The following is a 26,060-nucleotide window of genomic DNA, read 5'->3' on the forward strand; positions in this document are numbered from 1 at the left end:
GCCAAATATTTTACTTACATTATTCAGCTTTAATCCCCTTTTGCTTACAACTGAGAACACAATGTGACTATGCCCACACAGCCACTGACTTGTGGAGCCAAATAAATACAAAAGTGTTTCTAAACACATGAACGTTCACACAAACAGACACACACACACACACACACACACACACACACACACACACACACACACACACACACACACACGGATGCTCGCTCACACATTTCAACCCCCACTGCAGACAAGACACACACACAAAATCACCTCCCCTGTCTATCACATCAACCTGACTCTTTTTCTCTCTTCTCCTTTTCCATATCCCTCTGCCTGACACTAATCCAGGACTGAAAATCCCCTTCAAAAGCACAGTTTGCAGATTGTGTTTTACAGGCAGGCTTTGTTATTGTGTCATTACATATAAACAGTCTCTGCCTCCATCTCTCTTTCCTTCTCTCTCTCCTGCCATCCCTCTGCCACACTCCCTCCCTCTCTCCTCTGCAGTGGGAGCAGAGCCACTGATTAAATCTCTGAGACAAAAGCTGCTATCCTCTGAATATCAAGTATCAGCCTTTCGCCAGGAGCAACACTGACAAGAGAGAGGGAGAGAGGGAGAGCGAGAGGCGCGGATGACAAGAAAACCTGCTGCAGTCCACGGGGAGGAGGCTGGTGTGCCATCGGACTTGGGCAGCCATGACTGCCATTGCTGCAGTGAAAAGATGGTGGTTGTGTAATTATGAGCAAGGTCAAAGGTCCTTCGACTGGTGTCTTGTGAAGGGTGACAGGGCGTGGGGCAGAAGAGGCAAATTATCAACCTTAACGGCGAGGAAATGAATGTTACATATTAGTTACAAGAATAAATTTCTGCTTGAGTGAGGATAAAGAGTTTTATTGTAATCCTAACCAAAAACTGTTTCCTCTCGGCCACACTTTGTTGCATGAATGACTGTCACACTCAATGCTCCTTCACTTTGGCTGTCACCTTTTAAATGTCAGGTTGGGTCGAGAAAGGAAAAAAAAAAAAAACACAATAAAGAATATATATTCTTCCACAACATTTTTTCAAAGTGATCTTTCTGTGGTTGCGCCCCACCAAAAAAGAAAAAAAAATGCAAGTATCATTAGTAGTGTGATGAAAATGGAGAGGAGCTGTGGCCCTTCATAATTATCATAATGCACATGAAAACAAAAGGCTTGTGTCTCAGAGGACGGGCAAGCTTATGTGGTGTCAGCTGGTAAGTGAAGCAGATCATTCCCTACCTTTTCAGAGAGGACGGAAAAACAACGCAGGAAGAGGGAGAGGATGACGGCAAGATAGAGAGATTGAGAAGAAAAAGGGATAAGCAAGACAATATACCCTGATTTTGTTGTGGAAAAAGAGATAGAAGAAAGAAAAAGAGAGGGGAAGATGAAGGACAGGCTGTAAACCATTCCTGTCGTTTCTCAATATCTGCACTTAATGCCTCGCCTTGTCAAAACGTGATGATGTGAACAGAATTGATTTCCCCCCTAACAAACAACAAAAAAGCAATCCCTCCTTTGCAGAGGTGTAAAGCAGAGCTACCCTCCCCCTCATCTCCTCTCATCTCTCACAATCTCTCAAAGGGCCTCTTTCTGGGATGAGAGACAGAGAGAGAAAGGACAGCAGGGGAAAAACGACTGCGAGGCAAGTCCATCTTCCTCCGACAACTACAAACTGATCACTTAGTGCAATTAAATCTAATAACAATAATAAGATTGAGCTCAGCAATGTACCACCAAATGCACAGCCACAACAATGATTGCAACAATAATGGAGCGCCAAGGTATTTAAGGATCCAATCCTGACTTAATTATGAGAAATTAAAATGGATTTAGCATCAGAATTAGCTTGATTTTATAGGTAATTAACAGCACACCACAGTGGCGGTATAAGGCAAGCGTTATAATCTCCGTGAACGGCTAAATCAATTTGACTTGAACAACACCAACCAATCAACGCGGAACGCTGCAACCAGAAACAGCAGGTCTCGCAGATGCAAGAAGAGGGAGAATTTATGCTAATGGCTGAACTATGATTTATAAGATGTGTTCCAGCGCTGGATTCACAGTCACGTCCACAAATACAACACAGCACCCAGCTGTCAACGCAAGCAGCTAATAGTGGCTGGATGCAACGGCCCTTCAGGAGATAGTGTAGCTATAAACAGCTCTGCGGTTTTATGATTGCATGTGGCCTTCATATAGGAGCCTTCACATGTCAGTATCATCTGAAAGGAGGGCAGAATAGTATAAAGGAGAGATAGAGTGCGTGCATTTGGTGGTGGTATAATGGCCTGTGCTGCCTGGTATGTGGCCTTACATTAGGCATTTGTTTGCGGCGTTGTGTGTCTGCGTTGCGTGTATGCAACAGCGCCTGGTTACGCGTGCAGCGGTTTCACAAAAGGCTGTCAATACGTGAGCCTCTGGACTTGTTTTCGTGCACGTGTTCGTGTGTCACAGCCTCGACTATTCAATCTCCTGTGTGTCTCACTCCTGCCCCTTTTTTTTTTTTCCTCCTCGCCACTTCAACACACACACGCGCGCACACACACACACACACACACACACACACACACACACACACACACACACACACACACACACACACACACACACACACACACACACACACACACACACACACACACACACACAAATGAAACACACACACATACACACAGTAACAGATGGCTGATACTAACTGAGATAATCCGCCAACAGAGTCATCAGCATGGATCAGTGGTAATCAGAGTGTGGACACAATGTCTCTTCTCCAGCCGTAATGGAAGGAGCGCCTGGCGCAAGTGAAGGGAAATGCATTATTCCCCATGATGCCCTGACCCCATTCAAAGACACACGGTGGCTCCCAGCTCTCTTTCTTTTTTCCTCCTTACCGCAGACGACAAAGACTGTATCATCGCTGCTTCTGCAACATCCACTCTCTCCTCTGGATCTCTTACTCCCTGCCTTTTATTGTGATCCGCAACTGTGTCAGACACAGACCTCTATTTAGCTGTGTCCTGCTCTGAGCAGCTAACAAGAGAAATGTCAACATAGCAAGTGTGTCAAGATGAAGGTTGTAGGTAACAAAAAAGAGCTGGATTGAGTAATCATCAGCAGGCTGCTTTATTTTACTTTTTTTTTTTTTTTTTAACAGTTCAGAATGAGCACTGACTTTTTTTAGTGTTGCCATTTCCAATAAATAATGGAGTTTGTTCTGAGAATTGATAATACTTCTCTAATTTCCAGACGCTGCTCTGGTTACCAGGTGATAAACTGTCTGTCAGTTCTCATGAATCACTCATCACCAAAACCAACAGTACGCACACACACACACACACGCTCACACACTCGGAGGTACTTTCTGTTGCTCTCGTGTTTGTGAAAGTGAGATCATTAACAGTGACTGAATCAGCAAGAGCATCTTTTATTTTCTGACCTTGTGTAGCTGCTGCTCAGGCACGCTGTTTGAACTTCGAATCTCTCTTTGTGTTTGTATATGTTCGTGTGGGAGTGTGTTTTTGTAGGCACGGCATGTGCATATGGATGTGGATGTTTGTACTTTGCATGTTTGTTGGCCACGAACACTGGCTGAGCAAGCTCATCTTGCTTATAGCAGAGCGCACGCACAAGCTTGCTTGACCCCTTTTCCTCTTCCCTTCCACCCCTCTGCCGCCTCCCTCCTCCCTGCACACACACCGACGGCCAGGAAATGACATAACCAGGCATCTTGGCAAAAATTAAGTGACAACCTTTGTCCAGTGTCAAACATCAGCTCAGAGAACATTTAAAGAGACAGTGTTTACTGTGTGATAACGCGCTACACAACTGACTGTATGACTTTATTAATTTGTTTTTATTGCTTCTGTTCTATTCTATTCTGAGCGTTATACTGCGCAGACATTTTTTTTTTTTCCAAAATGATATTTAATTCATAAAGTCATAAAATCCGCAAGACACTGAATAACTGAATAATGATGTCAAACAGGGTATTTGCAAAACTGCATAATGGCACCATGAACACACAGCGGAGTGGATCTGATAGAAGTATGGAGAGACAGCATGCCCCAGTGTGGCCTGTCTAGGTGACAACAGCTCGAGTGACTCAGACCCCTCCCTGGTCACTGCTCCTACCCAGTGACAGATGGCAGAGCAGGGCATGTAGGGGATGGGCACCATCTCTCACCCTGCCTCAGCGAGGCTTGGCAGCGGCGCTGGCCACAGGTCTTATTACAGCCACACCACTGCTTGTCTGCCCGCCTCCATGTAACACTGGAGCTTACCATGCTAGAGCCGCTTACTGCCTGCCAGGGTAAAAAGGTAATGATATGGTCCCGTGTGCAACAAATGCTAGAGTGCAAGCACCGGAGACTTCCCGGCTTCAGTATCCAGCGGGCCCTGTTGTAACCCATACACATATGCACGTCCATGAAGCTGTAAGAGGCTTTAGATAAACTATAAAGCTAAATGGCATGCCACACGCATTCTGTATATTTTTGAAATGACAAGAAATCAGCTCCTGCCAAATGGCTTTATTTGCCTTTTCAAGCATACCGTAGATGCCAAAGGCAGGAATCAACACCCCTACTAACCATCCGTCTCTGCTGGGTTCCCTGTGACAATAATGTGATTTTGGGACATGGTGATGACTCGGTGGAGAGGAATAGGATAGGCTTGTCACTTGTGTTTGATGTCAAACCTATGTGTGACAGAATAGTGTTACTCAGCTCAACCAGACATAGCACTACTCCCATTTCCTGGCCATAAATAGAAGAGAATGAGCCCGTAGTGAGTGTGTGTCTGTGTGCATGTGTTTGAGAAGGAAAATCTGTGTATGTGTATTTTTCCACACACAAACACACCCCATATGCACGATTATAAGTATCACAAAGTAAGCTCAGTAAGAAAAATTCCCCATCTCTTACGCTCATTCGCATCTGCATCCAGCCAAAGCTAATTATTCTCCCCATGGTAACCTAGCAGGGTCTTCACATCAAAAAAGCAGAAGTGTGCATCAGGCAATCATCCCTGATGAATCTGCCCTTCTCCCTCTGCTAGCCACTCACACTCATCTGCCAGTCTCACTGCTCATTATGATTTTTTTTTTTCTACACATTGAACCAGATCTGCTCACCATCGGCTCCTCATGTCTACAAGAATCTATCATGACTTTGGAGCAGTTTGGAAGCACACAAAATTATTTAAATCGTAAAATGTCCAAGAGCACTATTACAAGTAGACACAAAGATCCACCGAATGCAAGGTGAGCAGAAAGCCAGTACCTGTTAGAGTTAATTACCATTTAGATTACAGTATTTTACATTTGCTCTCATCCAATTTTCACAACAGAGCTTTATTGTAACTGCACGCAAAGAGGCAAACGGATGATTGGCAAAAAAAAAAAAAAAGTACCTTGAGGCCTTTAGCACTGTGTGTAGAAAGCAGGTGCACAACTCAACAAAATGCATTCCACGTATTACAGCAAAAGCAAAAATGTTTTTCTGAGTGAATATTGCTCTACAGATGTATAATTTACAGAACTGTATAGTCCCTAATATAAATTTCAATTATCATGTTGCTACTCCTGTGACATTGCTCAGGTAAGCAGCGCCACAATACTGTCACTGCGAATCAAAATAACTGCAACATTTAATACTTTTGAGTTGTGAATCCAAAGGAGCATTTTTCCACGCAGAGTAATCCAGATTGGGTTTAACAAAGCACACCGGTGTGTAGTGTGTGATTAAGTTGTTGTTAAAAATGTCAACAATTAAGAAACAAAACGTATCATCGTCTGTGAAGGCTCTCTTAATTAATATTGAAAATGGTCTGTGGAAGGCCATTTATGTAATTAGAAGTTGACTATTACAAGCGTGATGTGCTTTTTATGACGGTAAAATTTACTTATGTGCTAGACTGAATCAACTCAACAGGAAACAATGTCTGACTCCGTCAGGAGAATAAATTATTTATATTATGTACACTTTTATTTACAGCAACTGATTGTGTGTTAATCTCAGGTATTAATCCACACATATAGAATTATTGAATATTCATGTTGTAAAGGTTTTTCACAGATATGTTTGATTTCCTGTTAAAGTCCAAAGATGATATCTATATTTCTGCCCAATGAGCATATTTTAATAAATACAGAAAATACACAAAACTTGAAAATGAACAACAGGAAATAACATTAGTTATCCGGATATATCGGGAAAAGAAAGGGAAGGGAGGTAGAGAAGGGGAGAGAGAGGGAGAGGACGGGTTAGAGGGGGAGCGAAAATGAGCGCAGTACTCCAGATATGCATAATGCAAATGACATGCATGTCAAATAGCAAAACAAACTGACACTGACAGAACAATGGAATAGCCAGAGAGCGGCAAGCCTTGCTCCAGCAATTGCTGGAGCCTCTTCTGTCCATTTCCATGAGGAGAAACCATTTAGCGTTGTGTTCGACTGAAACTGTACTTACAGATAACTGATACCACTGTGCAAATGTGACACAATTTGTATAAATCGTAGCATGGCTGAACCAGCTTATCAATGACAAATACAAGTTGCAAGATTAGTTTGAAGCTATTCTGAGAGCACACGCTGTGCCGTTTGACGGAACAAGATAGGCAGTACATGTACAGTCACAAACCCTAATTTTACTGCTCCCCTTTGACACATAAAGCGTCGGTATTCCTCGTTTATTAGTTCAACTTCCAAACTGCTCAGAGCAAAGGTGTTCATGAAACACCTGCAGTTTTAACCTTTGTAATGCAGAGCGAATCACAGAATACAGTGAAACTGAAAACACGGAATAAACCAGCAGCACTAGCTCGTACATATTGTATGCATGACAAAACTGAACAGACATCAAAGCATCTTATATTGTGAGATGTTGAAATTACACTGCAATAATATACATGTGCTTCTCTGTATATTTTTAGCTGTGTGTGGGTCCATGCCATAGTATCTGGAGCTTTTCCCTGAATGCAAAAGAATTTTAAAAGGTCAATATTGATCGAAAGCTCTCATTATTAGTCCATAGTATTATTTTTTCTATCCAGTGAATACATTTCTGATCTGAACTGTTCACTCAAGTAAAAAAATGTTTGAGATTTCTTTTTGTTTTTGTTTTGTTTTTGGTGGTTTGCACCACCTATAGACATGTCAAATTCACTTTTTAATAGTTTTCATGCAAATTTTTACATTTTGGTCAAAAATATGAATCAATACATTTGGATTGTTTGCTGTCATTTTCACGCGTGAGGTGTAAATAACTGTTACTGCTTCCTGTATAAGTAATAGGTACGTGTTGGCAGGTATGAGATAGTTAAAGCTCTAATATCTTCTATATTATTTTGCAACACATTGAGTTTTATTGACAAGCATTTTAACTTACAACCACCCCCCTTTTTTTTTATTTATTTATTTATTTATTTATCTATCTATCTATTTATTTTTTACACAAAACCTATTTAGAGCTGATGCCATATGAGGGGCTGACTTTCACACGTCCCTGCACTCACTACACAACTACATCACAGATGTAAACATAGCTGGCTTATCTCTTCTACAACGCCGCTCCTTAACACCGTTCTCCAGTCCACTCTGCTTTTCACACTTTTTTATATTAAAATTAACATCAATAACACCTGTACAATAAAGACTTCATTACAAGACCCTGACTTTTTGGCTATCTGCTCGACACAAAACGCTCGAATGCTAAATGGCAAAATGAAGATAAACGCGCACTTAACACCAAGGGCCAAACAACAACACATTTCCAGGTATTGAGAGTGGCACAAAGTGTACATGTTTGCTCGAAATCAGGTGAAGGTCTTAAAAGCTATTGAACGGTTTCAAAACAACAATCTGGCAGCATAAGCTCTGATGAGAGAAAATCCACAAGCATTAAACTCAATATGTCAATCACTTGTATTTCTCTGTTCAAACGGTTGCTTTGCTTAATGTTAAACATGTGAGAATGACTGGCTGGAAGAGAATGGTGTTGTATTGACAGAGAGGGAGGCAAAGCAGCAGGCAGCCAGCCACTCTGTTCTGCTTCACTGCAACATGGGAGGGAGGCCAGCACACGCGTGCACACACACACACACACACACACACACACACACACACACACACACAGATGTAAAAACACACATACAATTATGTACACACGGGCAAGCACACACTTGCACAAATGAACACAGTCACACTCTCGTTGACTCTCTCTCTCTCTCTCTCTCTCGCTCTCTTTCTCTCCCTCTCTCTGTAATGCACACACACTCACACACGCACAGTGCAGCAGGTGAGGTGCCAGCACATCACAGCGCTGCCATTTTTCAGTGTCTTGCTCAGGGAGAAGCGCTCTGACATTTTATGAAGCACTCTGCAGAAATCAGCAGCTTGTAATGGCGGCTGGACTGTCACTCCTTTCCACTCCTCACACTCCCTCTATCTCCTTGCCTCACACTGCTTTTAAGATATTATCTCCCTTGATTAGCATAATCTAATCAATTTTACAAAATTGCCTTTTAATTACAAAGAACAATCTCGTCTTCTTACTCTCTGTTTAAGCTTTTGTGACTCAAAAAAAAAAAAAAAGTCAAAGTGAGGCAAGAAGTAAAACACTGGTGAAACATTCTAAAACACGACCGATCACCTTCAGGATTAAACTGCGGGGATTTTCTTTCTGGGAGAATAGTATGCAAGTGTGATAATAACACTTAAATATCATGGATTTTTAAATCCCACTGCCTTTTGAGCTAAGAAGGTAAAACAATGTATTCAGAAGAGTACATCTGAAAGTGGCTGTTTACTCACATTTTTATCCTTGACCCTTGAAAGCAGGGCTGCTGATATCACTCTACGTGCTCAACGGAAAGGCCAAATGATTAGAAGCCCAGCTTCTAAATCTGCATAAAACCGGGGGATCTATAACTATGATTAAATCTCTGGCATGTTGTTGTGCTTGACAGGCTCTCTGTTGAGCAATGATTAACTGCGAGTGACTCCGCAAACTGCTGCTAGCACATTAACACAGTGTTTACATTAGGCAGACCCTTATTGGACCCATTACTGCCGTAGCTAAGCTAACACTCGTCTTCGGAAGCTGTGTTGCCGGCAGCCCGTGGCCCAACAATTTACAATGATGACAAAGCTTGGCAACCGTGCTCTAAACTTTACCTTCAAAGTTTCACTCAGGGCCAGCACATTTTAGAGTAACTCAGAATAGTATGCCCACAGGAAAAAATGTGATTCAACTTGAAATATGTGGGAAGTGTCAAGGCCAAATCTCTCAGTGTAGGCTACGCTATAAACCTTAAACTAAGCCGATTTCATTAATGTGACATTAGCATTTGTAATGAGAAAAGGGGAAAAAACCCTTGGGACATCTTTGTACTGTCACAAAAACCACACATACACACACATGCACTTGCCCACGCACACAGGCACTGACACACATGCAAACACCAACAAACACAAACACATAAGCTGCAATATCAGACGCTAATTTACATCCATATTACACAAGAATCGCGAAAATGCAGCCAAAGTACAGAGGAGAAGAAAAAAAAAAAAACAGTGAAACTGCGTAGGTTTTATAATGAAATATCACAGATTAGTTTCTGTAAACTAACTGTGACAGTTAGTTCAACCTTTACTGATGAACAGAGCAAATAATTCCAGACAAATAAACCCTGGCATTCACTCCCACTCTACCACCGGATAGAAAGGGAGGAAAAGAGGCCGTATCAAGAGCAAATCCTCAACAATCTCATCAGTATATTTAGAATATTCCTGTACAACTATGTGTTGCTCTCAAACTCTGAGCTCAAGCGATATGAGACAACACTACTTGTTCATCCGTTCACAAAAAAAAACAACCAATGCATACATTAAGCTGACTGGAAAGCTTCTCTGTGTTGATTTGTTGGGTCATGTATTTGTTAAGTCAATATTAGGCAGGACGTTTCCAAATTCGCCAAAGAAGCTACGGGGACTAACTGAGGGCTTTGCATGATTGGTTTGGCTGTTGGTTGTGTGACTCAGTGTTAGAGTGTGAAAAGAATAGCCTGATGGTGTTTACTGAAGAATCTCCTACTTTTGTTACTGTACAAGAGAGTTAAGGTGGTAACTCACATAGATTATCTTTTTTCACGTGTGTCAATACTGGCTTCTGAATCACACAGAGCCTTACTCATATTGGACAGCTTGTCTTCTTATTGATAGTGTTACTAACACAACAAAAAACATGGAAATCAATCAAATGGAATGATAGGATGATGTTAAGCATACAGCATGATGACCAGGATGTTATGGTTCTGTTAATTGAAGGAAAACTATAACACTTTTTATACACAGTATTAACAATCAGCCTATACAAGACATGTTATAAATGGTTATTTTACAAGTATAAAATATAAATTTTACATTGAGAATGTCATGAAAACATGAATACATTTAACCCTTTTACTGTCATTCAAACCTTCCAAGCCGTTCACAACATCGAGAAGAAGAAAAAAACCAGAAAGGTAAGAAAGAGACCACTAACTAGTACTGGCTATGAAGATCTAAGCCTGCTGGTGTCCCATTACCATTTCTCAACAGGCAACTAACAACCTGAAGGTTGTTTACTGGGTAGCCACAAGATTTCTCAGTTAATTTCTTGCGAAGCACTGAGATGCTGACTGACTCCACTGACATGAAGCCTTGTAATGATGTTTCCTGCCTCTAATAATGAAACTGTTTCTATAAACACTGAATAAATGCAGCTTTGTCTGGATTTACAAGTCCACAAAAATAGGCAGAGACAGGCAACAAAGGTCCCCAGTCAAAACGAGACCAGTAGCAACTAATCGTGCATACTTGGAATGTGGCCGGGACCACAAGGGTGTTAGGAATCCCCAAATGTTGTGTATTTTCTCATGTGGCTGTAATAGGGTTAATAAAACTAAAGACTGCTGTTTCCTGTTTATATGACAGTGTAGGAAACCTGTGGCAACTGTGTTGTAACTTGATGAAACAGTCACAACTGACAAGCGTGTAACATGCAAATTGCCATTCACTAGTTTCCAAATGTTCAAGGAATTATTTCACAGAAACATTCCCGTCCAACGTGCATCAAGACGACTTAAGACACACTAAAAATCATTTTAATTTTGATGTTGATTAAACTGAGATTGATTTGGTTTAGTAAACATATGGACATTTGTTGTGTTTTTTTTTTTGTTTGTTTTTGAGCTTCTCATGTGACTACAGACAAAAGGCTAAAGATTGGTGAGAAAATTGAAAAGCTGATTGATTTCAACTATCAACAAGATAATCCAACTCAAGTGTGAACTACAACTACATTTTGTTTGGTCAGGTCATCTGAATAAACAAACAAGTGCTCCAAAAAAATGATACTAATTTTAAACAGAGCAATTCGCATGTGTGACAACTGTGTCTTTGTCTGACGGAGTTCAAAATGAACCGAGTCAAAAATACCCACTTTTCAGTGAACTCAGATTAGCACCACAATTGTACAACATTGTGGTCACCACAGTTTGCCTGGAGGCATGCATAATGCTGCTTTGACATGGTGTGTTCTTTCTATCTTTCTGCCTTTTTGTGTGTGTGTGACATCTGATTCAAAGCAATTCTCAAAAACATTGATCTCAAAAGACTCAATGAATGATGTTCCCAAAGAGAAAACATCATTGTCCAGTCCTTGTGTCTGTGTTCCAGTGCCCTGGCCTACCTTTTCATCACTGCTAAATGACAAAATCAGGGCAGGATATATCGAGCTGCACAAACAGAATATATCTTCTTGTTTTTTACTTCATTCAATAAATATTAGATTTCACTTTTTTTTTCTCTCAAGGATGTGAAAGTCTTCTTTCACTGTAGTTCAAAGTGTGTTAAAATATGACACTTCAGTACTTGCACAGAGAATAAAAGCATAATAAATGAAGATCATAATGGGAAACAGCTTCACTCAACCATTTTCCCGGTATCACCTTTCTATTGCTCTATCCAGGACACCTTTTCCCCCCCTAGGGGCAAATGTAGAAGACCCTTTAAAAAGTCCAGCTGTGCCTTTAAAAGAGTTTGTCACATCTCAAATGGGGTGCTTTGAAATGCTATGTAGAATATCCAGAGAAAAGAACTCCTTTTCCCTGTGACATGGCCCTATTTCCCATGTCACCACACTTCTTCTGAGCGATTTCACGAAAAAATGTCAAAATATTTGAGTCTCTATTGTTGACTGTGTCAAACTCAGCTTTAGCATTATTGCGGTGCAATCGCACTCCCACAGGTGTGCGAGTGCACACACACAGACACAGACACGCACAGACCCAGACGCACAAACACTCACACACACGTAGTGTTGGGCTGAGTGTCACTGCTGTGTCACACTATCTTTTCACGTGAAACTCTATCCACAGGACCAGCCTCTGAATTCTAACACTTCCTAAAGGTCCAACCAATCCCAATGCTTGCCATTAGCTTCTTTTTTGTTACCTGATATTATTGCAGGAGGAACTAAGAAGAGCAAAGCATAATAGGTTTGGCTCTACCTGAATGTCTGGTCGTGTTTGATGTGTGTGCCTTGTGCCTGCGTCCCTGTCATGACGAGTAGATTCCTGGTGTGGTGAGGCTGAAACCGAAGCTGCCTGGGCCTGTTGTTGATAGCTGTGTCTCACCCACTCACTGCCCCAGAGGGAGCCAGGACCAAGACCACTGCTCAGGGTCTGTCTGTTCACACACATGAAACACGGGCTTGGATTACACAGGGCTCAAATATGACTCATGCCAAGGAGGGGGCGGAGGAAGGCCCTCTTGTGTTGTTTTGCACAAATGTGCAGGCAGACACAAAGACAGCACTGCCCGCAATGATAGCTGCATCACAGGCTCAGAGTGAAGACCTTGTGGTTCCACACACCTGCCAAAGACAGATGTTACGAATAAATCAGAGAGGAGCTCACAGTGAAGAGAAACTCCGCACAGCCATAACTCCACGAGCTCACTACACAGCACCCTAACTGGAGAGCAAACAGCTGCACGTGACAACACACACCAGTGATGAAAGTAACAATAGCATGCATGCACCTGACATGCATACAGAGAAAGGCGACATCAGGATGGGAGAGAGAATTTTCCAGTTTCTGCCTCCCACAAGGTGTACTCATTTTTTTTTGGGTGCCCCTTAACACTGTTTTGCTGCTGTGTAGCCAGCTCCCATCCTCTGGAGCTGAGGGTGTTTAAGTGCAATTGTTCTGGAAGGAGTCGAAATCCTCTAACGGCAGACAAACAAGTCACAACACGGCTGAAAACCGTGTGGGTGGTGTGGAGAGGAAGCTCTTTTTTCCACTGCTGACTGTGTGAATTTCAAGATTTCTTCATTTAAATATAGCACTACCGAGCTATGAAGAATCAACGTGCTCTCAAAGCCTACTCCTCACGTCACAGTGTTTAACAATAATATGCTCAAAAATCTATTTCAGGAGACGATGACCTCTAAAAGCATAATTTAAACTCCAACACAACATCATCCTACATCCTGTCAGTCATTGTGGCACACTTCCTGGTTCGAAAAACCATGTGTCATAAAAACTCAGATGCATTCACACATGAACGTAGCTTTTGTCTACACTGGCAGCCGTGTCGGTTGGGATCTTGTGTCACTTGCTCTCTTTTTTTTTTTTTTTTTTTAGCTGTTGCTGTCGAACAGGCTGGGGAAGAGACGGAGTGGTCGGAGTTAGCGTGTGTGTGTGTGTGTGTGTGTGAGTGAGTGTGTGTGTGTCATCAACAGACACCCTTCACGCTTTGTAGCCCAGAAACCGGATAAAACAGTGAGTTAACCAGCAGTGCACTGACATTATCTCTTCCTTGCTGTCCTGGTATGCCTGCCTGCTGTGAAACTCCAAATATGTGGCATTCTGTCACGCCACCTAATGTGACTGAGTGTACATATGCAAGTTTGTGTCTTCCAACTCACGAAAAAAAAAACTTGCCAAAGTAGTTGTTTTGTTTCTTCTTTGTTATTAAAGGAAGAAGGCCAAGTGTGAATGTCCAATAAACACTTAATCCCCAAATACTACAAATCATGGGACTGAGATGTTTTAATAATTTTGGTATAAACAAATACAATTTATGTCTGACAGAAATCAGTACAAAAGTGTTAATAACTTAGTGTTTCTTTTCAAAAAGTGTTTCCCTCTGTCTGTGAGTCACAGAGAAAAATACAGCTCAACTGTGTCCCTTGTGATGCCGATGAGTCTAACATCCATGACTTAAGAGGTCAGGCAGCCCGTCCAGCTCGAGCATGAGGGGTTAAGGGGATGAAACCAAGTGTGAAATGTGAGAAGACAAGCCAACATGGTTTCTCAGGCAACAAATAGGAAGGCGACAAACATATCTCTATGACTGCAAGGAACGTGAGGTATGTTAGGAAGAAAGACTGTCACGTCATCCACGATTCATATGAGAGCAAGATGGAAAAAGAATTAGAGTGGCTTTTTGAACTGGCTGAGTTTAGACATGTTAATCAGTAATAGCCTGTTGTACTTCAGACGGGAGGAGTGTGAGCACATGGATGGGTGTGTGTGTGAATGTGAGTGTGAGTGAGTGTGTGTGTGCCTGTGTGTGTTTGAGTGTCTGGCAAGTACAACGCCACTTTGGATTTGAGCTGGTTGAAGCAAAAGAAAGCTCCAGACCAAGAGATAATCCATCTGGACTGTTTCCTTACAAAACATATGGAAAAATGCAGAAGGTTTTTCTTTTCCGCCCACAATAGCTATTAATATCTTGCACACAACATTTGCTCATGCCCCGCTAAGGACTGGAATTCCTACTGAAACACAGTCATCTTGGAGGATTACAAAGAGGCGGTCAGGCATTTTCACACACTCACTGTATGTATTCTCTGTGCGCAAGGGAGAGAATAAAACCTCACAAACAAACTAATGGATCATACTCAATGCATTATTCTCATTCTCACGCACAAGTACATGCAGACATTTACGTGAACTGAGGTGACATAATCTGAACCCTCAGACACAACACGACTTATTCTGTCTCAGTCGTTTAAACTGAGAAAGCGCCTTTTTTTTTTTCTTTCTTTCTTTTTGCTGCTTTGGAAATAATTCTCTCAAACATCAACAAGGACCTAAATAATCACGCTTACTACCTGACAGGGAATTGTCCGCAGCAGCACAGAAACCTGTTTAAAAATGACAGCTCCGTAAATTGTTTTAATTATAGCCGACACAGATAACAGCCTGTGGAAGCATCAACCTTTTCTTCATGTCGTCTGCAAGACGCAAACATACAGTATTCCCTGAAAATCGCTGTTCGTGTGTGTGTGTGTGTGTGTGTGTGTGTGTGTGTGTGTGTGTGTGTGTGTGTGTGTGAATACAATATTCATTTTGCTGCAGGAGGACAATCTATGCATAACAATGAGAGGCGCTAATGAAATCAGCCATCAACCTGCGATACATACATATTAAAGCAGGACCTCAGAGTGTCATTCGCTTAGTGCATCATTTGTTCCCACTCATTTTTTTCTCTCTGCCACCTGACCTTTAGAGTATGTACCCCCCTCACTTCGGCATGCTAAAAATAGGAAGTGTACCTGCAGTACTGTGGCATTATGCATACATGCGAAATGTGTTTGCAACATTCCACGGCCGTGACAGTACATCTCCGAGATACATGCGGCACTGATTTGAGGACAACAAGCATAAACACATGCTGTTGTAGGATTCAGACTAAAAACTGCTCCTGTTCGATTATAGAAAGTTTCAGGAACTGACTGCTACCTCTGAACAGATGATGTCAGCATTATAAATGTTAACTACTGTCAGAGCTGCACCTTCAGTAGAGTGTCATATCATCCCAACTGCCAGGGAATCATGCTCCTCCCTTCCCTCAAAGCACGCTTCACAGCACTGGTCTCTCCGTCTCTCCCTCTCTCCCTAACCCCCACCCCCACGCTGGCAGGGAAATGGATCCCTCCACCTGACAGTGGCCATTTTGAGCCTTCTTCTCCTCTCCTCTCTCCTCCTGCTTCCTGGTAAACAATGGGAGAGGGATAATTGATCAAACAGCCAGGGAACCCTCCGAGCAAGGGAAGGTCACCGCCCGCCAGCCCAGCTCACTAAGGAGGAGGGGAGGAGATGGAGGTGGAAAGATGTATGTGTGTCAGCGTATGTACTTGCATTTGTCTGTGTGTGTGTGTGTGTGTGTGTGTGTGTGTGTGTGTGTGTGTGTGTGTGTGTGTGTACATATCAGCATGCACGTGTTGTATCTATTAATGTTTTTTGTGTGTGACCAACTGTGCAAAAAAAGGACACAGAGACAGAAAGTGGAGTCTTTAGAATGTGTGTGTGTGTGTGTGTGTGTGTGTGTGTGTGTGTGTGTGTGTGTGTGTGTGTGTTGGGGGGTGGGGGTGGGGGGGGGGGGGGGGGGGGGGGGGGTCCTTTCTGACGCTCTTGAGCTGCCATTTTTCTTCCCTGACAAAGACTCCATCTGCCACAGAGCCATTTGCTGCCTCCCGAGTCGGCAGAGCATTCTGCACGCCGCGTTCACCTTGATGTCACCTCTACACAGCTCACGCCTTGCTGACGCTGTACACACACAAGCTCTCACACACACACACACATGCACACACTCATAGACACCTACACCTTAGGCACACAACAACGCACATCACTTTCTCTCTTCTGGGCGCACAGATGTACGTATACGCTCATTGTCTCCCACTCACAAACACACATATTTCAGTTTTTGTCACTCTCACTCTCACTCACACACACACACACACACACATACACACACACACACACACACACACACACACACACACATATTGAATGTGTATGTGTCTAGGCCCTCCCTTTCCTCTGCATGGCTGATATCACTGTGCAACCATCAGCGCTGTGCATTGTGGGAGTGTCTGTTGGGGCAGAGAGACGCGACAGGGGCTGAGGGATTCACACGCCTCTGAAAGACAGCCAGAGGGAGAGAGGGAGAGAAGCAGGAGGGGAGGGAGGCAGAGAAAGGGAGAGAGAGAGAGATATGGAGGGGGCCGGTAACTGGAAATGAGAGATGGCATTTTAAAGAGGAAGCTGAATTTCACCTGCAATTACCGTAGCTCCGGGGCACATGGCTCGGTTAAGAGACATTTCATTCCAAAGCCACCGCGTATAGCTGCGGCACTGAGCCCTGAGAGGCGCATAAAGAAGGAGGGAGAGAGAAAATAGAGCGATGGAAAACTCTTCTCTGCCCAAGATGGCCCTCAGCAGATGCAGTGATGAAAGAGAGAAGGCAGCCAGGGATGTAACTGGTAAATGAAACCTAGCAGAAAAATGTAGCAAGGAGAGGAAAGGAAAGGGAAAGAATGGACAAAGACAAAAGGAAGGAAAGTAAGAGGACACAGAGGTATGAAAAGAAGCGAAAGGAAGAAGAGACAGAGGAAAGAAAATATGAAAAGACAAGGGGGAAGGAAAAGGGTATCTTATTCAGCAGGCCCCAACTCAGCCATCTGCACACCAGACTAGACAGCTGAACTGGGCCTCCGAGAGTGCGCCCGCACGCACATACACACGCACACGCACACACACACACACACACTGAACAAAGACCAAAAAGAACCAATAAACACAGATACTCACTCTCTCACAGTTAAGCACGGGGAAAAGTGTACGTGTTTAATGATTAATATCATTCCTGGTATTTATTCTCCTCTGCTGATAAAACCTTTGCCTCTCGCTGTCTCTTCCTTCCTCTCTCTCAGAACTCCAAATCAAGCTGTAATGGTTTCCCTGAGGCTCAATGTCCTGGCTAGTTTCACCAGGCATACTGCTGTGTTTCATAGGAGAAGTGTGACTGCACAGAAACAGTAATGAGCTCTCACTGGGAGCTGGGGGCCTCCTGGCACTGCTAATGGCTCCTCTGGACTGCAGCTGTATCCAGGTTACAACCTGGCCTGGCCGAGGGGCCCCGGGACACACGGGCTCAGTGAGGACAAACTATTCACAGCCAAAGGCGCGGGTTATAGGCAGAAGCCACATCCACGGCACTGCACTGTGGACAAACTGCATTTGGCGTGAGTGTTTTAAGCTGTGAAGAAGATCTGGAGATGGGGTTAGAGAGCAGGAAGCAGTACAGGATGTCAAGAGACACAGGGCCATGGCAGAAACAGAGGCCAACGAATCAAGACAGTCGAAGAGATGTGGTGGTTTGGCCATAAACGCAGCAGATAGACCCAATAAACCTGGAGGCTTTAAGAGGGCAACAGCTGGCATCGGGTGTGTGTGTGTGTGTGTGTGCGTGTGTGTGTGTGTGTGTGTGGTCCATGTAAAATGTGATTACACTGCACATGGTACAGACTATCATCCTCACAACGAGCAACAAGCAAGTTCCAAAGATGTAAATCATTCATTTCTAAAGTGAGTAGCGTTTTGAGGCTGAGCTTGCAGAGGCTGTGGTTAAGGTCAGAGCAAGTCATTCACATTGATAGTTGATATTAAGTATTCAATAGTATGTAAGAGAGAGAGAGTAAGAGAGCATATGCCTGTGTGCTTCCTTCTTAAATTATCTCCATATAAGAGGAACTTTTCACACACGTTTAAGTGACATTTGTACACATATACAGGGAAGAAAAGAACATAATAACAGCTAGCTGATAAATATTGATCATCAGCTACCAATAAACACATTAACAACATCAGGTGAAGCTTAAAAAGCTATAGAAAGATTAGGGGAAAAGGACCCAAAAAGAAAAGTGAAATGCAAAGATGTTAAATCCTGTAATCAAATTCATTGACATGATGAGACATTCTAATAGAACCACAACGCAGACACATCATTCTGCTAATGTTCAGCCAAATATACATTTAAAACCATGACAACATATCATTCACTCATAGCAACAAAACAGACTAGACTCTTTTGTAAATTATGACTGATCCACAGTAGTCTGAATAAAAGGCTGCTACCTTTTTTCTTTGGCCTAAGACACATTAAAAATCTTGAATTTGATGAGTCTACCGAATGAAAATATTTTCTCCAAGTATTGTGCGACTTCTAGGTTGGTAAGTAAGTGCAAGTAAACGCTGGATAATCACTTGTTTTCAAACCTAACACTGAAACAGGCTTTAGTGCTGAGTCCTAGGAGCTCAAATTGCAATCCCGTTTGTATGCGGCTAAAAGGTTTGTGATGCATGAGGTTTAAATGTCTACTCCTAATGTTTCATAAATAACTGGTATACAATTATGTTGCATTATGACACCCAAAACTCGGCATTGTGTGTCGAACATCCCCCGCTCACTACGACAAACACATTAAAGCACACACACACACACACACACACACACACACACACACACACACACACACACACACACACACACACACACACACACACACACACACACACACACACACACACACACACACACACACACACACACACACCACTCCTGTTGTTGCCCTCTCTGGGAAAGCTCACAGCTTGGGTTCTTTAGCTCCTGTTTTGTCTGGCCTCCATTCAAAATGGCCCCCTCATGACCACGCACATTATGAGCTGGGCAGGCAGCCCCTGAGTGGACTGAGGCTCCCTGGGTGCGAGCAGTGATTCATGGCAGAAGGGTCTGTAAAAGAGCAGCCTCGCCCCACGCTTGCAGCCCTTCATGAGGGACAAGGAGAGCAGAGGCGGTTGGGCAGTGGGGGCGAATCAAAAGTCTGGCAACAGGCTTGAACCCTGTTGAGACCACGCAGGGCAAAAGGAAGCATTAGAGGGACAGTCAGTGTTTTCTTACATGCACGCAAAGACGTGCGTGTGTGAGTGGGGGAAAGCAGCCCAAAGACGTGAATGGGTAAGCCTCAAACTAATGCGGGAGTGTGTCTGCTGAATCCACGCTGCTCCGTATCCCGAGGACAATCTCACAGTAGCTTTTTAACAATCTTAGCTCCGAGGCAAGTACAAAGTACTAAATGTTTAGGCGTTATCTCTAACACTTTCCCAATCTAACAGAGCACCGGTTTAAAGGGCACCAGGAAAAAGACACTGTGAGAAACAAAGCAGGCTCTTGAATAAGAGCTGAAAAATGATAGTAGTTGGTAGGATTGATGAAACCCTATTCAGGTTTTGTGACAGGCAGCAAGAAGGAGAAATTCTTTCCCCTCAGGCTAGAAGGTGTAATTTCCCCTTCCACTGTCACCAGAGCCATGTAAAAAATTATCTATAGCTCAATGACTGACTGCTACTAAGTATTTCCACGCAGTATTTTGTGCATACATCTATCCATCTATCTATCTTCTATCTATCCATCTATCCTTCCACCTATTTGTCTTTCTTTCCATGCAGATCGAGGCACTCAGAATAGAAGCACTGGCATGCTGCTCCGATGTAACACACGGTGGGATGCGGATGGAAATGCTGGCCCCACAGGACACACACGCACACACATAAAGAACGGACTGCTGTGGGGCTGACGCAAGACTATCTCTGTCTCACGTGTCTCTCCCCTACGGCCGCCCGCTGCTCCTGACCTTCGAGATGTTTTTCTCTCTCCTTTCCCTCTCCCTTTATTCCTCTCTATTTCACACTCATAACACACACACACACACACGCGCACGCACACACACACACACACCTCCCAGCCACTCAGTGTTTTGTCATTAAAAAGCATTGCATTTCAAGCAGATGGGACTGCGTAAGCATTGCTGCTCCTTCACACGGCACCTTGGCTTAAGCACAGATAGTCCACATGCATTACAGTGCACTCCCTTTAAATGCATGCCCACAAACAAGACATGCAAATACATGCATGCGCAACCTTCCTCGAAGCAGAGAAGCAGCCCAGCTGTGGATGGATGCTTCGCATAGGTGCAGTGTGTCTTGGTTGTGTAATGCCCAAGTGACAGTTCAATGCACGGAAACAGGAAAATGTCTTCTAGTCAAGAAAGGATTGTTCTTCTTTGACTACATTTAGTATTCCTTTCTGTTGACTGGTGGTTTGTACCTTTCCTGTGGCAAAACATCACAAAGTTCAATGGGTTCATAAACACACACATACACACATACACACACTCGCACAGACACACATACGCAAACTTAGGTAAATGTGATATAATTATATCTCTGTGCCATTAGAAACGTTCCTCAGTCTTTCTTTCATTTTCTCTCACTCTCAACATTTGCATATTCCTTTGGGTGTTTGAGTTGAGCAGCTCTTTCCTTCTCCCTTCTCTTGTCTTCCAAGCAACAAATGTCAGCTAATTACACCATAGCTGTTTGGATGAGCTCCATCTTTCCCTGTGCTCTGCTGTGCTTGTTCTCTATGGAGCTGCAGGAAGAGTCAGGCAGCCAAGACACCAGTTAGGAACAGCCAGCTGTGGGGGTTGAGCTACAGGGCTACACCCCCTTAGAAATTGATTCCTCAAGAGAGGGTTCATCAATACTTATTCCAAATGATACAAGCAGCTTGCGCCGACCTGCAGGGGATATAATGTATCATTCACAGCCAGAGATGAAGTGGTAACAGTTCTACTTGATAGAATCAGGACTGGTAACATAGAAAGCTAAAATTGTAGTCATGAGTGAAAGTATTTTCCCTGAGCTCTGCATTCAGTAAAAAAAAAAAAAAAAAACTTCTTAGAAAATATCTCATTTGATCTGCTGACACACTTACAGGCGCAGGGCCATCAAGTCAGGCAGGAGAGAAAGTGCAAGTCATTGTCTGTGTGTTGAACAATAAACTGCCACCTTGGTGTGAGTGAAGTGAAGCCTTGAGGACGCAGCCGCGCCCCTGAGTACAGCTTGCTCTCACAAAACAGACAAAGTGAGAAAAGGGAAGAGCGAAACGGTCTGAGAACTGAGGAGATTAAAGCTGCACATAGCAGAACACATAAACAACCGAGCACAATCCGAGATCCTAACCCAGAAGCACTGTCAGACACAGTTAACAACCATTTACATTCAGTGTTGGCACTGAACAGATAGCAAACTCAAAGGATGTTTATTAGGCACGCACGTTTCATACAAATATTCTGATTAGAATGGGAGAAATCTAATTAATTGCTTGATTCACTGAATGAACCCCGAATTTGTAATGTAATCATAACAACTGCTTTTCAAGGGGCTCTTGTTAAATTTAATTGGGGGAGAAAAAAACATCCTCTTTCACTGAATGAATGAAAATCAAATTAGGCCTGAAAGTGGAGGAGTCGGCAAGTTTGCTCCTGTGTGGTGTAAAAAAAACAAAACAAAACACAAAAGCAGAAGTGTGTGACAATATATATCTTTAAAAGTCATGCATCAACTATTTTGTAACACGCAAGCAAACATCACAGGAAGAGAAGTGAAAACACTTTAGTATACTCACTGTTAGAGATGTCTTCAGCTCTTTGACATAACTGCTGTAACACCTGGAAAAAGCAGAAACAAAAGATGGCTGTGGTTCAGGGTAAATACACCATCTGAGTCAGGAGGAACGTTTCTCTGCTGTTCTTTTGTTTTGTCTTTTTTAAAATATGATTGTAAAATGGTAGGATTACTCGCAGTATTGTGATAATCCCAGAGTTTTTTGTTGACAATCTGAGAGGGAGTCAAAACCAGTCGGATATCAAAGTTACAGTTACACAGCTTCGATTTGTGGTTTTGAGAGACATCAAACGAAAAAAATAGAGTGATGTCTGAAACACAGCTGTGACACACACACACACACACACACACACACACACACACACACACACACACACAAAGATATTCACACCCAGAAAAGTCTCTTTCTCCCTGAGCTTTTTTTTTCTTGCAAAACCTGTTTGTTAGAAATGGATCTAGACATTGGAGCTTTGAGTACGAGGATATTTTCCCTAAACACAAGACAGTTCTTGCAGAGAACGAAGCCTCACCAGCGTTCTCACGCCCATCTCTCATACATAGTCTCTAAGGCCCTCCTGAGCACTTACAGCCGGTGCCTAATCTAAGCAGCTCACCATAACAGACACCACCCAGCTCTGTATACCACACTACAGCAAGCAAACACACACACACAGATTTCATGAGTTTTAGTCGAGCTGATGTAACATATTCTTCAATATAAATAATGCCCGAAGAAGATATTTCAGCTTGAATGTCAGTTGTAACTTGTGTCCGCATGGTTAGGTAGTAAAAAAACACAGCACTTCCAAACTTCCATTCCCCACAAACACACACACACACACACACACACACACACACACACGGGAAGCCTGAGTCTTACAGATATATTTTCTAGACACACCAACACACAAGCAGAGTTACAGCGTGTGTGGGTAGCTATCTAACAAGGTTTTGTTGTCAGTAAACACATCCATCTGGTCAACGGCAACAGAATCAAGTCTGGTGGATGCTTCATCTGCACGGATGTGGTCAGATATCACAATGATACATAGCTTACTGGAAAAGCTTTGGTTTTTCCCCAAAGCGTTGTAGTCATCTTTTTTTTTTTAAATGTAACTTGTTGAAAAGGTAAAAAAGACATACTTTGTAAGTGATTTCCTGATATCCCCCTGTCATGTTAAAGTCCGTGGCTCATAAAGTAACACACATCTGTGATTACGGCTCAATTTATCCCTAAACAGAAATCACCTCGACTGACTGTGTTGATAATGACCAAACTGATCGAACTGTAATGGTTCTCTTCATTATCTACACTCTCACACAGAAAAGCGCACACACACACACACCCACACCCACAAATACTTTGATAACTCATCGCAGTGATAATGATAACAGAGAGCCAGGTAGGCTGAATTCATCTTCAGCTTTTTCATAAAGGCCTATTAGTGGATGATTAAAGGATCTCTGCTCACAAGGCTTCAGCACAGAAAATGATTTGCCAGCCACGAGGCAGGTGAATTACACTGGATAAGAAAGCCAGTGCTGTCTGCCATCATTTGCCTGACTGGGAATCAGGCTGTTAGTCTATTAACCCCATTTCACTGTAAGATCTTACCAGTTTTACATCAATGGCAGATGGATAAAATATCACAAAACACACACTTCTTTCCTAAGCCTTAGAGCCCGAAGCCTTTTTCAGCTGCAGTGTCCTTATAAATAATGTCAGTTTATGATGCCAAGGCTCCAACAAATAATGCACTACTACACAAGCCAAGCTTTCTTCTATTTCTATTGTTAAAGTCTATTCAACAATCCAAAAGAAGGTATTTTGAATAACACAAGCTTTGCTATTTAAAATGCTCAAAATAAATAAGTTTTGTCCAACTTCAACCTATTTTCTTTATCCTACCACGTAAATCAAAAACACAAAGAACAATCACTATGGAGTAAAAGAAGTTAATGGGTTTCCTCAAAAACACGTCGAAGAAATAATCAATCAGCCATAACTACAGGTGCTCCCAGGTTTATGTCAGGTAATCAAATAATCATGTGGATGTTTATCATATGCGACAAATTCAAATAACTGTTTACCATCACACAAATTGTGAGGTAATCAAATCACCCGACAAGGGAAAAAACATCAGGTTATAAGAAAGGAATCCTTGTAATTCTGTTTCTGAATGTAACACAAAACTGTTTTATAGCCCATATCAAAGCAATCCAACAAATTACTGCCCTCAGTTATATGAGGTATTAGTGATACTTCGTTCTGAGGAATGATCTGAAGTCAACTTAATAATAGCCATCAAACTTAGTAATTTCCATCAAATTAACTTAAAAGGCAGAAAAGAAGTGAAAAAAAACCCAGGAACTATCCACAAACTTATAATTACCTGCATTTACTCTGCAGGCATGCTCGCACATGGACAGTGCACTGCCTAACTGTTATGACGTCTCTCTGAATGGTCTTGTTTGGTTTCCCTAATCTACCCCCGCTGCCTCAGCTAAACAGATGTTGACTTTACTTGTAGATTCATACAGCAGCTCCAAGGCATCTGCACAGGGTTAAATACAAGGGTCGTACTTTTGTACGCCAAATGAAAAGACAGACAGACAGAAAGAAGAAAGACAGACAGACAGACAGGCGGAAAGAAAAAAAGAAAGAACAACCCCTCCATGCTTCATGTGAGCCACCAGTTTATTTTTATAGTACAAAAAAATCTGTTGGCATTCTAGCGTGGAAAACAAGTGTACTCTGAAAATATACATATTGAGATTGGGCTAAAATCCCTTGCGTTTTAATATTTGATGCCTTGTTAGATGAGCGACACTGGTGAGGTGTTTGTCTCTGTTGTCTCTGCTGATCTCTGGCACACCGAGCCCTGTGGGAGTGAGTTAGTGAGACTTGGCCACAGACATTTTCCTGAAGCCCCCAGAACAAAACAGGCAAGTCTTGACAGTCTGTCCGCCACCGAGTCGTCACACAATCAGTTGCAGGAAACCAATCCCTAAATAGCAGTGATTCATCTCTTCATCACACACAATGCCAGTACACAGCGCACAAAGAAGCTCTCTCTTCCCCCCTCTCTCTCTCCCTCTCTGCGTGTCTTACCCTATCTGTCTCAACCCCCCCCACCACCCCACCCCCAGTGTGGTCTCTCATGCTGCTTAAAAATAAGTGCTTCTCCCAGCTTTCTTTGCCCTGTGATTTACTGGCAGTGTTTAACTGCAGGGCAGCATCTTTTATCGTTACATGATCTGGGGCTGAAAGCTGACAAAATGGAATCTCTATGCAAGTACTTTTGTATGTGAGTAAGTGTATGTTCAGGGCAAGAAAGGGAGCGAACGGAGGAATAAAGAACTTGTGAGAAACATTTGTCTAAGTGCAATTTAAATCCACCCAGCCTCCCGGTGCTGTGTGTGCGTGTATGTGTGTGTGCGTGCGTGTGTGTGTTTGTCATTCCACTAAATGGTTTCTTCCTTGACTTGATGGAGCAAGTGCCATCTCAAGGGAACGGGTTACACCACACAGCGAAGTAGAGCGCTTTGAGACTGGTGAAAAGCTCAGAACATTAGTGCAATCCATTTATGAGAGGTAGAATATAGATATGAAATACCAGACTTGTGCTTTGATGTATTCTCATCTGTGCGCACGCATGATTTTATGTTGC

General features: G+C 42.8%; 1 protein-coding gene across 11 annotated transcripts in view; it reads right to left on the minus strand.

Annotated features, from left to right (window-relative positions):
• baz2ba (bromodomain adjacent to zinc finger domain, 2Ba) overlaps positions 1–26,060 on the minus strand; it is a 67,888-nt gene that overhangs the window by 32,488 nt on the left and 9,340 nt on the right. For all 11 annotated transcript variants that reach the window (XM_030091200.1, XM_030091172.1, XM_030091190.1 and 8 more), the window contains exon 2: positions 22,391–22,433. The gene's annotated coding sequence lies outside the window, so the exon portion shown is untranslated. The remainder of the gene's footprint in view (positions 1–22,390; positions 22,434–26,060) is intronic.

The sequence above is a fragment of the Salarias fasciatus genome, chromosome 1 (genome assembly GCF_902148845.1).
Source record: "Salarias fasciatus chromosome 1, fSalaFa1.1, whole genome shotgun sequence".
In the NCBI taxonomy this organism is placed as follows: Eukaryota; Metazoa; Chordata; class Actinopteri; order Blenniiformes; family Blenniidae; genus Salarias; species Salarias fasciatus.